This window comes from Babylonia areolata, chromosome 12, assembly GCF_041734735.1.
Source record: "Babylonia areolata isolate BAREFJ2019XMU chromosome 12, ASM4173473v1, whole genome shotgun sequence".
In the NCBI taxonomy this organism is placed as follows: Eukaryota; Metazoa; Mollusca; class Gastropoda; order Neogastropoda; family Buccinidae; genus Babylonia; species Babylonia areolata.
In genome coordinates this window covers 40,350,378-40,361,408 of record NC_134887.1, presented here as the reverse complement: position 1 = coordinate 40,361,408, position 11,031 = coordinate 40,350,378, and positions in this window count along the sequence as shown.

Genomic DNA, 11,031 nt, shown 5'->3' with positions numbered 1-11,031 from the left:
TGAGTGTGTGAGTGAGAGAGAGAGAGAGAGAGAGAGAGAGAGAGAGAGAGAGAGAGAGAGAGAGTGTGTGTGTGTGTGTGTGTTTTACGTCTCTTCCGCCTTCTTCCATCAACACTTTCTTTTCGTATTGTTTAGCCACTGAATCTTGTTTCGTGGTCATACTTTTGCGATAACATCATCTGTAACTTGGACTCTTCTATCCAGTCCGCTGTGAGAGTTCGTCAGTCTAGCATCATGCAGGAAGAGGGAATGAATATTCCAGTGCACGCAGGAGCCTGATCTGGTGTTTCATGGAGATGTTGCTGTCCTTCCGTACAGGTTTCAGTGTGGCTCGTGATGATGTTGTCTTTGCTACTCTTGAGAGGATTTCTGGTTTGGATCCTTCATAGCTGATGATGGGTCCCAGGTAAGTGAACTGTTGAGAAGTACCTAGCTCAGTTCCATGGACAATTATATCAGCAGTGGTGGGTCGTGGTGCTGAGGCTAGATAATCAACGTCATCCTTTCGGTGTTGGTTTTTACGCCACATCGTGTCTATATTTCACTCGATTCTTTTCACAAGCCTGGCGAGTGTCTTGCTCGTTGCCTGCCACACCATTGTGGTCATCTGCGAAGCGAAGGTTCGTGATGGTTCCTTCTCCAGTGCTGACACTGCTGACATGATCTTTAAGTGCGCCAGTCATGACGCATTCCAGGAATATGTTGAACAATGTGAGATGCAGAAGGCAGCCCTGACGGACTCCTACCGAAGTGTGTAACCACTCTCCACTTGCACCACGTGTGAGTTTCGCACCAGTCACTTTAGGGCATAACTTCTCGAAGATGTTAATGAGCTTTAACCTGATGTTTTTTTTTTTTTTTTTTTTTCCATTGTAGTCCATGGTGATTCTTACCGATCAAATGCCTTCTTGAAGTCTTCGAAGAAGTGTTAGAGGTGTTTTTCGTAAAGAGTATGCAGACTGAATATTTGTCTGATGGTACTTCTGCCTTTGTGCAATCCAGTCTGTTCTTCAGCAACAATGATATCTGCTTGTGGCGTAGTCAGTTGAGGATGATCTCGAGCAACAGTTTGCTAGCATAGCTGATCAAAGTGATGGTGTGATAACTCTGGCAATGTTGGATATTTCCTTTCTTGGGGAGGGTGATGGTCTATGGCTTGGGCCATTTGGCTGTGTGCCAGATGTTGTTGCAGATGGCAGTTTGGATGTCAATGACTGCCTCTCCACCATGTTTCGAAAGCTCTGCTGGGATTTTGTCGATGCCTGCCGCATTGCCACATTTCAGCGACTTCAATGCTGCCGTAATGTCCTCCCAGAGCATTGGGAAGTCCTCCTCATTTGGTGAATCTTACACCGTTAGGACCTTGGGTCTCCTTTGCACTGTTTGTTGTCGAGGTCAGAGCAGTACACACACTTTTTAAGACGTCTTTTTCCTGTCTGAGACAGTTGTCATATTTGTCCTGGATGGTGCTGACGTTAGCATGTTTAGAGTGATCAGGTATTTTACAGTCTCAAAGGCTTTCTTTAAGTCGTTGCTGTCAAGGTTTTTCTCAATCCAGTGTTTCTTTATATTTTTCATTTTGTGACTGATCCTCTTGTTTATAGCACCATATTTCTGCTTTCCTTTGTCAGTTTCCTTGTGTGGCTTTCGGCTCTTTCTTGTGTCTCACATCTCTGAGGCACTGTTCGTGATCCATGGCTTGGATTCCCGTTGGCTTATCCCCAGAACCGTTGTTGCTGTTTCTGTCATCACTTGGTTGAAATCGCTTGTGAGGGTTTCAAGAGCTTCGTCAAGCAGGCGTAGAAGTGAAAATTTTCCTCTTATGACTGCTTGGAAATGTTCAGCGATGTCAGAATCTTTCATTTTTGAAGACTGAATTTTAGTCGGCTGTTTTCCCCTCTCTTTTTGTTCCTCAACCCTACCTTGAAGTTCATCATGGCAAGGTCATGGTCACTGCTAATGTCATCTCCTGTGAACGTTCTTGTGTTAGCCCTATTGGTACCAGACGTGTTCCGGTTCTCCACAAAAATATAATATATCTGGCTCTGATGTTGGTCGTTTGGGGAGCACCATGTCCATCGTCTGGATGCTTTATGCTCACTAAGAGTGTTGGCGAGAACCTAGCCATTATCACTGTCCAATTGTGGCCGGGTAGTCCCATGTTATTGGAATTCTCATCATAGCAGCGGGCGAAGAAAATCAAAACCTCCAGTCTTCTTGGGCATCGATACCAACCTTGGCATTTCAGTCACCATGAAGAATGAGAATATCTTTCCTGTCGACCTTGTTGATGATCGCTTGAAGCTGAGTGTAGATTTCTTCAATCTTGTCATCATCACAGTCTTTGTGGGGGCATATAAACATGCACCACTGCGATGTTGCATAGTTTTGCTCGTAAGCTGATGGTCATGAACCTCATGGAAACTGGGCAGCGTTCTTAATGTTCTTGTTTATCACCACCACATCAACCACCGCCACCCCATTCTACATGTTCATGTTTATCCTCCTCTCCAATGTAGCACAGACATGTCCTCCTGTCTGTACTTGTCCGATATTCCCCATCTAGTGGAGTGATGGCCTAGAGGTAACGCGTCCGCCTAGAAAGCGAGAGAATCTGAGCGCGCTGGTTCGAATCAAGGCTCAGCCGCCGAAATTTTCTCCCCCTCCACTTGAGTGATGGTCTGGACGCTAGTTATTCGGACGAGACGATAAACCAAGGTCCCGTCGTGTGCAGCATGCACTTCGCGCACGTAAAAGAACCACGGCAACAAAAGGGTTGTTCCTGGCAAAATTCTGTAGAAAAATCCACTTTGATAGGAAAAACAAATAAAACTGCACGCAGAAAAAAAAAGAAGAAGAAGAAGAAAAAAAAAAGAAAAAAAAAAGAAGGTGGCGCTGTAGTGTAGTGACGCGCTCTCCCTGTGGAGAGCAGCCCGAATTTCACACAGAGAAATCTGTTGTGATAAAAAGAGATACAAATACAAATCTAGCTTCACAAGGAACCAGGAATGTGCCAGGTTTATCTACCCATCCTATGGGTCACATTCTTTTACCTGAGTGTTCTTACCTTCCAGGTAGCGTAGGTAATGGTGTATCTTTCGCACATAGTTATGTGGGTTTCTCACGCAGTAGCGCTAACAATTTTCACGTTCGCTTTGCTGTGAACAATTCAGTAAGGGCTCTGTGATCTTTTCCTTCATGTGTCTTGGGTCAGTCAAATTTGGCAGAGCCAGTCCTTTTTCATGTCGAATTTAGTTGTCGTGTTTAGTACCTGCACGCGCCAGGTTGTACTGGTACCGTGAACTAGAATATCAGTGAGTGAGTGAGTGTTCAGCTACGTGTGCTATTACTTGTGTGTGTGTGTGTGTGTGTGTGTGTGTGTGTGTGTGTGAATAATTCAATTCGTTATTATTGTTTTGTTTTAAATAATGTATCTTAGTTTTGTATCTGTGTTCAATTTTTCCTTTTTGGTACTTACGTTTTTCTATTTGTAAACGCCCAGGGCTTACACTAAGATTAGGCGTAATTGTTGCTACTGCTACTACAACAACTACTACTACAAGAACAACAACAACAACTAGCCAACTACTACTTCTAATAATAACAATAATAATAACAATGATAATAATAATAATAATAATAACCTCACACCCCGCGATGTTTGTGTTCGAACTCGATTTCTTGTGGTTTTGTGTTTTGTTCTTGTTTTCCTGGTGCTTTCTGTGCAGAGTTAAATCATGCTGGTGATTTCATCGTGAATACGTTTTCTTTTCCATGAAGGGATGATGGTGACGGTCTTCACTTTAATTAAGACATAGTTTCATAGTTTCAGTAGCTCAAGGAGGCGTCACTGCGTTCGGACAAAACCATATACGCTACACCACATCTGCCAAGCACATGCCTGACCAGCAGCGTAACCCAACGCGCTTAGTCAGGCCTTGAGAAAAAAACAAAACAAAAAAAAACAAACCAACAACCCCCCCCCCAAAAAAAACAAAAAAAAACAAAACGAAAAAACAAAAAAACAAAAAACAAAAACAAAAAAAACAACAAAAAAACAAACAAACAAAAAAAACACACACAAAAAAACAAAAAACAAAAAAAAAACCCAACAAATTAATTAAGACAGCAACAGGGTGTATGAGGTTTCGCTAGCTAACAAACTGACTGAATTTTGGACCTTCTTTAATAATTGGAATCATCGTTTAGACTTCAAGAATATGGGCTTTTGCAAAACGTCTGAACTCACTCAGTACGGCCAGTCCTCTCTTCTCCTCTACACAGACCCATCGGATGTCCTGTGGGTGTCTCAATGACCCAACCTTTAGCTTCCGTCGTCAGAATTGTGGTATTCTTTGTCAACATTCACCTCTTCAGTGTAAGAGCCTTCCGCTGGTAATATTTTGATGATGGTAATTGGGGTGAAACGCTGTTAACGTCGTCTCTTTCGCCGTTCGTATGGAGAGAGTTTTAATAATAAATTATAGTGGCGGGGTGCTAGTGCTCGGAGTGTTCTTCATGATGATAGGGATACCCGATAAAACATTCATTATAGTGGCGGGGTGCTAGTGCTCGGAGTGTTCTTCATGATGATTGGGATACCCGATAAAACATTCATTATAGTGGCGGGGTGCTAGTGCTCGGAGTGTTTTTCATGATATATACGATAACACGCGAGCAGCGCCATGCATCTGTGAAACAACTTCCCAAGCAGCTGTCCAAGGGGGATAAAAAGAATGTCTGTGCTCAAGGAGTGTGTGTGTGTGTGTGTGTGTGTGTGTGTGTGTGTGTGTGTGTGTGTGTGTGTGCGTGTGTGGAGGTGGGACGGCGGGGGGTAAATGGGGAACGAGTGGAAACCAAGGGAAGGGGGCAAAAAAAAAAAAAAAAAAAGTCAGTCTGACCTTACAATGGACATGACCTACTTACAGTGTTCACGGTGGGGCGTTTAGGTGGTGGTTTTTCTGCGTGTTTTAAGTCAGAAAAAGCTCGACCAGACACCGCCGATGAGACTCAGCTACTAGTAATGCAGGGCCTCCTTCTTCTCAAGGCAGTCTAATGATAATGAAAATAACAATATCATTAAAATAACAATCAACAAATAGTAAAGAGTTGGTAGCTCTCTCCATTCACAAGGTACGCAACTTCAAAGTCAACGCTGCTCTTTATGCTACCGATTCAGCGAGCACACAGGTAAAGAACAGGTAAAGTGTAAAACAAACCCAGATACTTCCTCAAAAAATAGGAAGTGCAGGGCTTGTCATTATGCCTGTCATTTGACATGTGCACACAGCAACAACCGGACAGAAGAAATGTGCAAACATAATTAGCTTTTATTCAAGACTGGCATTGTCTTTTAACTCACTCAGTACGACCAGTCCTCTCTTCTCCTCTACAGACCCCTCGGATGTCCAGTGGGTGTCTGAATGACCCAACCTTTAGCTTCCGTCGTCAGAATTGTGGTATTCTTTGTCAACATTCACCTCTTCAGTATAAGAGCTTTCCGCTTGCAATATTTTGATGATGGTAATTGGGGTGAAACGCTGTTAACGTCGTCTCTTTCGACGTTCGTATGGAGAGAGTTAATCCGGAATTAGCTACACAGAATATACGGACAATACAGAACAAACACATGGTGTTTGGTTTAAAAATTTTTATTTTTTTTTTAATATATATACTTGAAATGTGTAAACAATGAGGCCAGGAGAACATATGATTAACAAATAGCAAAGAGTGTTATCTCTCTCCATTCACATGATACACATTCCAAATGAAAATCATAAGAAGAAGAAGAAGGAAGATGATGATGATGAAGATGATGATGATGATGATGATGATGATTTAAATATAAGCTTATGCACACAGCACATATTCTCTAAATATGGCTCTGGGCGTTTTACTTCTTCTTCTTCTTCTTCTCCTTCTTGTTCTTCTTCCTTGTTCGTCGGCTGCAACTCCCACGTTCATTCGTCTGTCCACTAGTGGGCTTGTACGTGTATGACCGTTTTTACCCTGCCATGTAGGCAGCCACACTCCGTTTTCAGGAGTTAGGCGTTTTACAAATAACAGGCATTTAGATAGACACACACACACACTCAAACATACGTACACACGCACACACACACACACACACACACACACACACACACACACACACACACACCGCAGGCGAAAAGTACTCACTGAAAACAAGTGGAACAGGGGTGTTCTACATTAGCTCAAAGAAGCAGGATTTCAGTGATGGCTTGAATGAAGCGAAGGTAAGATAACTCCTGTGGGTTCCACAAAGGAACGCCAGACGAAACTCCTACCAGGACAGAGAAATTCAGCACTCACCCCTCTCCAACAGTGGAACTTTCACTAAACCAAGACCCCCGGAATCCCTGTATGTGCGTGTGTGCATGTGTGTCTTACAGGGTTTTTTGACTCACTTGTGTAAACAAAGTGAGTATATGTTTTAACCAGGTATTCGGTTGTCTCTCTCTGTGTGTGTGTGTGTGTGTGTGTGTGTGTGTGTGTGTGTGTGTGTGTGTGTGTGTGTGTGTGTCCGTGTGTCTGTGTGTCCGTGGTAAACTTTAACATTGGCATTTTCTCTGCAAATACTTTGTCAGTTGACACCAAATTTGGCATAAAAATAGGAAAAATTCAGTTCTTTCCAGTCATCTTGTTTAAAACAATATTGCACCTCTGGGATGGGCACAAAAAAAATTTAAAAAAAAGAAAAGAAAAAAGAAGCCTAATTATATGCAAACTGCATTTACTGTTATATTTATATTTTTTGTATTCTCTAAACGTGGCACTTTGATCTGATATTCTGACACAACAACGAGAGGAGTCATTATCATCATTTTTTGTTCAAACAGGAACTTCTTTTGCTAAGCATGGAATTTTTATTTATTTTGCAAACGTTTTGGTGCAGATAGTAAAAAAGGGAAATTACTCTGTAATTAATGCTAGGGGACTTAATTTATCACAAGTGAGTCTTGAAGGCCTTGCCTCTCTTGTTTTTTTTTTCTCATAGGGTACCGCGGTGTTTGTTTAAATATGGTGGTATTTTTGGTGTTGTCATGATCGCGCAACGGTTGCGCAATCGATTATGTACTTTGTGTGACCATTTTGTCTTCTTGTTTTTTGCTCATTTTTTTTTCCTTCGTTTTTTTTCCCCGATTTTCTCTTCTTCTTAGTACGATTGCACGCGTCGACGACTTGTGTGTGTGTGTGTGTGTGTGTGTGTGTGTGTGTGTGTGTGTGTGTGTGTGTGTGTGTGTGTGTGTGTGTGTGTGTGTGTGTGTGAATTTACCCAAATCGGGTTTCTCGAATTAAATGATTTTTGAATCTTTGAATCTTTTGAACCTGTACAACTTGGCCCTTAATTGATAAGGACGCTGGCGAATAAGTCGTCAAAGTTAATTAAACTGTACCTGCCGACCAGCGGGTTTTTTTTTTTTTTTTATTTATTATCTATTTATTTATTTATGTACGCTTATAGTTGACTTCATCAAGTTTTTGCGCTTTATACATATTATTATTATTAGTAGTAGTTATTTTTTTTAATGTATTTATCTATTATTTATTCACCTTTTTTTTTTCTCAAGGCCTGACAAAGCGCGTTGGGTTACGCTGCTGGTCAGGTCAGGCATCTGCTTGGCAGATGTGGTGTAGCGTATATGAATTTGTCCGAACGCAGTGACGCCTCCTTGAGCTACTGAAACTGAAACTGAAACTGACGACCAGCGGACAGGTCAGGCTTGATGTCGTTGTGTGGATGGGAGTTCGTACACCTCCTGCCACCATCAGCATCAAGCAAGGTCTCTCCATTGTCAGCCAGACTCCACAGTGACTTGTGGAGTGATGGGGCTGGTGGGGGTAATGCGTCCTTCGCCAATGACGCGAGAGAATCTGAGCGTGCTGGATCGAATCCTACACTTTGCTAGAATCCCCCCCCCTCCCCTCCCACTTGCCATCCACGACCCCCCCACCCCTTCCCCTCCTCTCCGACTCCATGAGGTCCTGGTGGGGCAGTCTGGACGCTAGTCATTCGGATGAGACGAAAAATCGAGGTCCCGTCTGTTGCATGCACTTAACGCACGTAAAGGAACCCATGGCAACAAGAGAGTTGTCCCTGGCACGCAATCTTGTAGAAAAATCCACTTTGGTAGCAAAAAACAAATACATGTATTTGTTGTATTTGTATTGCTTTTTATCACAAATGTCGAGGTCCTGGAGCAGGCAAAGACTATCAGCATCGAGGCAGTGCTGCTAAAGACCCAGCTACGTTGGGCAGGGCACGTGTCCAGGATGGAGGACCACCGCCTGCCCAAGATCGCGCTGTATGGCGAACTGTCCACTGGCCACCGTGACAGAGGAGCACCCAAGAAGAGATACAAAGACTCCTTGAAGAAAGCTCTCGGTGCCTGTCACATTGACCATCGCCAGTGGTCCGCAGTAGCCGCTGATCGAGAGACCTGGCGACGCACCATCCACCAAGCTGTCTCCTCCTTCGAAAACAACCGCAGGGCCAGCCTTGAGGACAAACGCAGAAGGAGGAAGAACCACGACGCTGCAGCCGCGAACCCAGACCAGACTTTCCCTTGCAACCGCTGCGGCCGACTCTGCTTTTCCCGCATTGGCCTTGTCAGCCATGAACGTGCCTGCATCAGACGTGGACAACGCCCTTCCTAGATCTTCGTCAGCGAAGCCAGGCCATGATTGATTGCTTTTTATCACAAGAAATTTGTCTGTGTGAAATTTGGGCTGCTCTTCCCAGGGAGAGCGCGTCGCTACACTACAGCGCCACCCATTTTTTAAAATAATTTTTTCCTGCGTGCAATTTTTATTTGTTTTTCCTATCGAAGCGGATTTTCCACAGAATTTTGCCAGGAACAACCGTTTTGTTGCCGTGGGTTCTTTTACGTGCGCTAAGTGCATGCTGCACACGGGACCTCAGTTTATTGTCTCGTCCGAATGACTAGCGTCCAGACCACCACTCAAGGTCTAGTGGAGTGGGGAGAAAATAATTATGGGCGGCTGAGCCGTGATTCGAACCAGCGCGCTCAGATTCTCTCGCTTCCTAGGGGGACGCGTTACCTCTAGGCCATCACTCCACTTACAGACGGAGAAAAAAAAAAAAAAAAAGAAAAAGGAAAAAAAGAGGCGCTGCACTGTGGCGACGCTCTTTCCAAGGGGACGAAAATTGACACCGAGAAATATGTTGACAAATATCGTTATCGTTTATTCAGTTATGGTCTGTTCATCTAAGATGATGATATTAGAGCGAAAATAAATGATATTATCATTATCATTATTTGTATTATTTTTTTCCCATCATAATGAGGATTGTTATTATCATTAATTAGAAATCATCATTTGTGAAAATCAATGGCAGGGGAAGAAATATTCAACTGAAAAGGGGGCGGTTGAAGTGGAGGGGTGTGTGGGGGGCAGGGGGGAGGGGTGTGGGCGATGGGGAGGGGATTGAGGAAGGGGGAGAGAGAGAGAGAGAGAGAGAGAGAGAGAGAGAGAGAGGGAGGGGGGAGAGAGAGAGAGAGAGAGAGAGAGAGAGAGAGAGAGAGAGAGAATGCGGGAAAGATTGAGTACAAAATGTAAAATGGAGAGGGGGGATGTTGTGACAAATAAGTTGCACAATACAATATGACACATTGTCTTTCTCAGCTTTGAGAGAGGGGAGGGTGGGTGAGTGGGTGGGTGGGGGGAGGGGGGAGAGAGGGGTGAGGGTGAGGATGCGATGGGGGAGGGGACAGAAAGCCATCGAGGATTACAAGCAGATGAATCAGGAAAACATAATGAAACCAGGAGATACCAAAGTCGAACAGAACAAAACAAAACAAAAGAAAACAAACAAACAAAAAACTGCAGCGCACTTGGAACATTTCTGCGGTTCTTTTCTGTAACTCAAGAAGGATAACCAGAGCCAAATTCTGCAGTTAACTCTAAAACTGTCGTCTGTTTGTGCTGCCCAACGCCTTTTCACAGTTTGGTTTTGGTTATGTGTGGCTTTACCAAAGTGTGGAAAGGGACTGACGAATTTTTTTCGGATTTTCAAAGGAATGTTAATTCTGTGTAGATGAAAGAATGGGAATTTCATGTAAACAACAGTGAAAGATTTAATGTTTAGAGAACTTTTTTAAAATCTGTTCCTTTTTTATTTTTATTTATTTATTTATTTATTTTTACTGTACCTGATATAGAATATATTTACTAATGAATCTAGATAGATATTCAAGGTATAGGATAACAAGATTCAGACTGGGCATTTCCGAAATTGCTGAACATAGTTATCATTACAGAATACACAATGAGGCTGACTTATTATGTTCACTTTGCCAGATGGAGAAAGAAAATGGAGTACACTTTGTTCTGTCCTGTCCTGTCTTGTATGATTACAGTACATACCACTGAAATATTTTAAGTTCCCAAGTCAGTTTAGATTGTCGTTACATCAGCGCATGAACCGTTTAAGCTCCGAACTGTTCTTATGTCTTTGTGTATCTAGGCACAACTTACACACAGACAACGTGTATAACTTAACTCAGCTCTATTAACCAAGCATGTAAGAGATATCATTTAGCGTGTATCATATGTTATTTAGGTGTAGAAATGTCAATAAAATACAGGTATTTTTTATGTGTATTATGTATTACCTAGGTGAGGGTATATTACTTAAAAGAAGGTAAAATATGTTTATGTTAGCTGAACGTATGTCATTTTGCAATGCACGATGCGCTGTCTATTAAGAAATTGTGACACCCTTTCATAAGGGGCAATGGCCTATAAATGAATAAACCATTCATTCATTCATTCTTCAGCCAGTCAAACCTTCTCCCGCCCCTCAGCCCCGTGAACTGTGGAACTGCTCCAGAACATTGTGGCCTGGTACTGACGTCAGCGTTTGTGAGCGGACTTCCTGCAAGGAAGGTAACTTGGGGTTGATTAACCCCCCCAAAAAAAACCAAAAAAAACAAAAAACAAAACAAAACAAACAACGACAACAAAAAACAAAAAACAAAAAAAAAC